Source organism: Cupressus sempervirens, chromosome 3, assembly GCF_028749045.1.
Source record: "Cupressus sempervirens isolate cs-2001-9-10 chromosome 3, ASM2874904v1, whole genome shotgun sequence".
In the NCBI taxonomy this organism is placed as follows: domain Eukaryota; kingdom Viridiplantae; phylum Streptophyta; class Pinopsida; order Cupressales; family Cupressaceae; genus Cupressus; species Cupressus sempervirens.
Genome location: NC_143120.1, coordinates 1,125,253,122 through 1,125,259,272, shown reverse-complemented (window position 1 = coordinate 1,125,259,272; position 6,151 = coordinate 1,125,253,122).

Here is a 6,151-nt window from a genome sequence, read left to right as displayed (position 1 = left end):
TCTTTGCGAAGAATTTTTAGAAAAAATGAACAAGGAATTTGAAATGTCAATGTTTGGTGAAATCAAATTCTTTGTTGGTCTTCAAATTCAATAGAGTAAGAATGGCATCTACATTACTCAATCCAAATACATCAAGGAGATACTGAAAAAGTTTGGTATGGAAGACTAAAAAATAGTTGGGACTCCTATGTGTACTAGATTGGAACTTACCAAGGATGATGAATCAAAGGAAGTGGATCAAACATTGTATAGATCTATAATTGGAAAGTTGCAGTATGTAGTGCATACAAGACTAGACATTGCCCTTGCAATAGGAATTGTAGCAAGATTCTCAGCAAAACCAAAAGAAAATCACATGATGGCAATCAAAAGGATAATGAGATACTTAAAAGGAACTGAAGATTATGGATTATGGTATAAACTTGGAGGAAACTTGGATTTAAAAGTGTTCATGGATGTAGATTGGGCAAGGAATGTTGATGATAGAAAGAGCACAAGGGGAGGTGCTTTCTTTCTTGGAAAAAGGTTGGTTTCTTGGCCAAGTAAAAAGTAGAATTATACATCCAAATCCATATCAAAGGCTGAATATGTTGTAGTAGCAGTAAACTATTCAAACATTGTGTGGTTCAAACAATTATTGGAAGGTATGAAGAAAAAAACCAAAGAACATGTTGTTATGTTTTGCGATAACACAAGTGCAATAAACATATCCAAGAATCCAGTGATGCATTCAAAGACCAAGGATATTGCTATAAAGTATCACTTTGTTAGAGAATTGGTACAAGAAAAAGAAATCAAATTGGAATATGTCCATACAAAGGAAAAAATTGCTGACATATTCACAAAGCATTTACCTAAGGATGCATTCTTGTATCTTAGAGGTAAGTTAAGGGTCATTCCCCTATCTGAAGCTCACTAAAATACAATTTTAGTGATGCATCAACAAGAATAGAATTGAAGATCTATTAGTTGATGTAGCAAACCTATGAAGACATTGCATATGAATCAGTACATTAGGTACAATGCTATTCAGTTGATTTATGTTGTCTTTGGCATGTGCTGTCAAAGAGGGAGAGTATACTGTCATATCTCTTTCTAAAATTTGCAATATAATAAGATTTTGTGTAAGAGGGAGAGATTATTATGAAAGAGAGAGTTTGTTGTGTTTTAAGAAGAAAGTGAAGTATTTTGTCAGTAAAGACTTATTTTCAAATTTTATTCTGCTATGACATGTTGTGTTGCCATTAGTGCCAAAGAGGGAGTTTGTTGGATATAATTGTTCAATTGTGTGTTGTAATTGATGTCACACAAATGTCATACTAGTCATCAGATAGAGTCTACCAAGATCAATTGGTCAGCAAGGCAAAGGACAGAGTCTACCAAGCTCAGATGGTCAGCAAGGTGAAAAGACAGAGTCTATTGAGCTCACTTGGTTAGCAAGGCAAAGGATAGACTCTATCGAGCTCAGTTGGTCAAGAAGTTAAAGGATAGAGTCTACCGAGCTTAGAAGGTTAGTAAAAAAAAAGTGTAGTGTCTACCAAGTAGACAGTTGTTACCGGGCTTTCAAGAAATTTAGTTGTTACCGAGCTCACTCGGTCATCAAAGGGAAATAAGAAAGAAATAGTTCTTACCAAGCTCTCATAGACAAAGAAGGAATTTAGTTCTCACTAAGTCAACTCAGTAGCCAAAGTATTTTGTAGAAGTTGTAATGTTAACTGAGTTAGGATGGTTAACTTAAGAAATTTTTGGAAGCAATATTTACCGAGCAAGGTCAGCCAGTGAAGGATTTCATTAATTTTTGAAATAATGTCTATTTGTTTAATGTAATATTTGTAGCTAACTTATGTATGGTTTATTGGTAAATGTAAAATGTGAATGGGCCGACTTGATAGTATGAATGGTATGAATAAGAAGTAAAGTTTTGAATTCTAAGTGTGGGAGACATATTTGATGTGATATGAGGACTAATTATTGTGGAAGAAAATTTTGAAGAATGATTAGAGATCATTGAGGAACAACAAAAGAGATCATTGAGGAACAACAAAACTATACTTGATCAGGGAGGATCTAATGATGATGAACAGAGGTCTGTAATCAGAAAAATCAGATGCATCTTGTTTAGGTCAATTCATTATTACTTTCTAACAATTGTAGCAGTGATTTCAAATCTCCTAATAGAGCTGGTTTAACAACCATTTTGTAAATCCTCTAACAAGGTGATAGTTTAGTTGAATTGTTCTAAAGACCTCTAGCAAGGCCACTCCTAATAGAGTGATTAAATCCTCTAATAGGTTCACACCTAATAGTGTGTATTGTAACCTTTAACAAGGTTGGCTCCTAACAGGGCTCACTTAAGAAGAGTGAAAAATTGGTAGCTAGTTACTTGGTGGTTTTTTCCATGTTGGGTTTTCACATTAAATCTAGTGTCTCTTGTGTTCATCTTATTTTACATTTGAATGCATATTAATAATTATGAATGCTAGATGATTAGTAATGAGTTAATCTACCAAGCTACAACATTCTTATAGTGTTTACTAAGTATCAGTAGTAAATAAGTATGAAAGACATCTAAGGGATCTGTGGATTTTTTTTTGTGGTAATTGATTCACACCCCCCTCCTCTCAGTTACTCCATCTATAATTCCAACAATTGGTATTAGAGCTTTTGGTGCTTGCAGGAAAATATTTCAAGGATCTAAACCAAAGATCAGGATGTCTTATAAGAGGGAAATTTTAAGACTTAACAAGGACAACTCCTCAGCATCGCAGGGATTGATGAGACTACATCTGGCTTCTATTGGTGATACAGGGCTGAAGTACCTTGATGAAAAATATGAAGAACCTTCTGGTACATTATCTATCAATGATATTGCTAAAAAGAAGACTCAAAACAACATGATGATAGATATAGCATCTGCTCTGAGTTATGAAGAATTTGATGACATCAAGGATTGCAAAACCGCCTTTGAAATGTTATCTCACAAAATTTATCAATCAAGTAGACTAAATAGTGTGCTATGCATAGCAGTTGATGTTTCTTACAAACTAGTAAAGAAGGATCATACCTATGATCTGGCAGAGCTCATGCTTCAACAGATCAATGAAAATTTGGAAGCCAAAAGGAAATGAAAAGGAGCTCAATGCAAATTTGGATTAGTGTTTGTATGTATATTCTTCTATGTAATGAAAGAATTTCCTTCAGTTGGAAAGGTAAATTGGGATCCTAACAAGACAATTGTCACACAAATCAATGAGTATATTGAGAAAATGGGTGACAATTTTGATGCTCATATGGCAAGCTACTTTGAGGACATTAAGAAGTCAATGAAACAAAGAATGAGGATACCAATATCACTAGTTGAAAAACATGTACATGACATTTGATTCTTAGTTGATATTGATAACACCTACATCCAAGCTATGGTACCTAGAGTAAGATGGCTTAGGCCACTAGGATATGAGTTGGATGTTGACCAAGCTTCAACTGCAATCACTACCTTACTTGCAAAGGAGATAGACAAGGCTAGAAAAGCCTTTTGTACTTATGATGTGGTCAAGTCTAGGGTGGTGATAGATTTAAAGACAGACTCTGCAATAAAGAAGAGAGAAAAAATGATAAGAAAACTCAAGAAGAGATTTGGAGCTGATATAGAAACAATAGGGACTATAGAAGAAGAAGAACCAAGGCAAGGTCCAATGGAATTGACATAGGGCCTAGGAGAAGAGAAGGAGGAAGGTGCCATGGAAGCACCTACCAAATCCAAGAAAAGAAAAGCCAAAGCACAACCTATAGCTCAGCCAAAGGCAAAGAAGATGACAAAACCCATTGAGGTTAAGACTAAGAAACTGACTACAAGGGCTACCACTAGAGCCACAACACAAAAGGAAAAAGAAGAGGCTAAAAAGAAAAAGAAGGGAACAAAAGAAACTAATGAAGTGCAAAAGAAGAGAAGAAAATAAATTGCACAACCAGATTCAAATGAAGAGAGAATAGAGTCAGATGACAATAGCTAGTTTAGAGTGGTAAGTCATCCTCCCAAGTCTGATTGAAAAACTATGTGAAAACATTAGAAAAGAAAACTTGAATGATTTAAAGACTCTATATTTTAATAAGCTCAATAAAGAATTAGTGTATGCTATGATGGTTGAATACAAGTACACTCCTCTAGAACTAGATAGTACAATGCCTTAAGAATTGTATACAATAGTAGAGAATAAGTGGCATTTTTGTTTGCAAACAAAAAAGGAGATCGGATAATCTACCTTAGCTAGAGTGCTGCCTAACCTAACTAAAGGTCAAATAACAAAGGCAAATAAAAGGAATAATAGAATTTTTTTTCCTAAATATAGAACATTTTGCATCCTACAAAATAAGATTGAGGATGTTGTAAATAAATCCACACAATTGTGGAAATCAATCTATAAGACATCAGATGATGTTTATGAAGAGGAATATAAGGTAGAGGCCAACACCAAGAGAAAAGAAGCAAAAGAAATAGGAAAGAGAGAGGAAGAGAAGAAAGGTGAGGAAGAAAAAGTAGAAGAAGTGAATAAGGAGGAAGAAGAGGAGAAATCATCTAAAGGAGAGGAAAATGCTACAAATGAACAGGAAGAACAAAGTGTGCAAGACACACAAATGCCACCTCCTAGCCCTCCTCATGACACCATCAAACCTACAGAGACCATAATTATGAAGGATGTTATTGACACTTCATGTCAAAACATCAAAACCTTTAACTACATAGGATCTCTCAAAGATCCTTGACCAATCCACACAACAAGCTCAGTTATGTACAAACCCAGTGTTGGTCAATGTTGATGAGTTATAGAAGGTAGTAACAAACCTAGAAAGAGTCAAGGTGCAAACACAAGAACCACCTTCGACCTTTAAAACTATTGAACTCCTACTACTCCCATCACCACCTTCATCAAGTGTAGAAAGCAAAGCACTTTAGATGTCGAGTGCAGAAATAGGGGTAGATACAAGGAAACTAGAACAATTAATAGGTACACCCCCAGTAATTGTGTCTAATGAAGGAAAATTAGAAGAAGAAAAGGAGAAAGAAAAAGATGAGGAGCAAGTCGCAATTTAGACCTTGATTGAATTACCAAAAAAGGTACTCCCACATAGACTCTTTAGAAGCCAAGCACTAACATGATATCACTACAAGTTCAAACACTAGGCTCAAGATCCACAAAGGTAGCCAAGATACTTCACTATGGAGATCCTGAGCTTGATGAAGAGATTGTTAGTTCCTCCTATGAATCCAACACCCTCACAATAGAAAAGATAAATTAAATACAAGGTGCCCTAGATAGAAGAAAGAGATAGGAGGTACTGAGGAGATAATACAAGTATAGGCAAGCATTGAATGAGATAAAGGATATCTTCATTGATGCCTTCAGCTTGTAGTCACTAGATGAAACAAGGCCTATAATAGAGCAAATATTAGATATAGTTGACTAGGTGACTTATGAAGACCATGATACTAATGTCAAACTAATGGATGGTTAGAAAGAAAATTTCAAGGCCAAGTAAATGAGAAAACATCTGGTGATATAGCACTATCACAAGTTGAGTTGGCAAAGAAACTAGAAAGGGTCAAAATTGTACTCGGGAACATTTTATCATTATACAACAAACTATGTGATTTTTCCAACTTCACACAAGAGACCAACCAATAGATAATGAGCTTGGAGATAAATCTCATGATTTCTAGCATGCAACTTCCTACAAATCTAGCTCAAAGTGAGAAGCATTTTGCACAGTCGCTTCACACACAAAAGCAGTTAGCTATTCTAACAACAAAGGAGGCTAACATAAATAAAAAATTGATGCAAATCCAATCCTTAATAACCCCACACCTAGAGGTCCTCCACAAGGAGCAAGCATATGTAGAGACAGTCCTAAAGAAGGATGTTGCCTATTTTTGCCCCCCTGCCAAAAAATTGAATTAAAATGCTTGCCCCACCTAATGGCTAGTTCCCAGATTTAACAGTATTTAACTACCCAAGAAATACAAAATTAAATGATTAAAACCTTAGTGTGTTTCCCATTTTTTGCTTTGTGGGCCTACGACTTTTTGCATCATCAGATCTCGCGCAGATCTACAATGGGCGCTTTCTCACATTTTGAAAATGCACAACCTTTA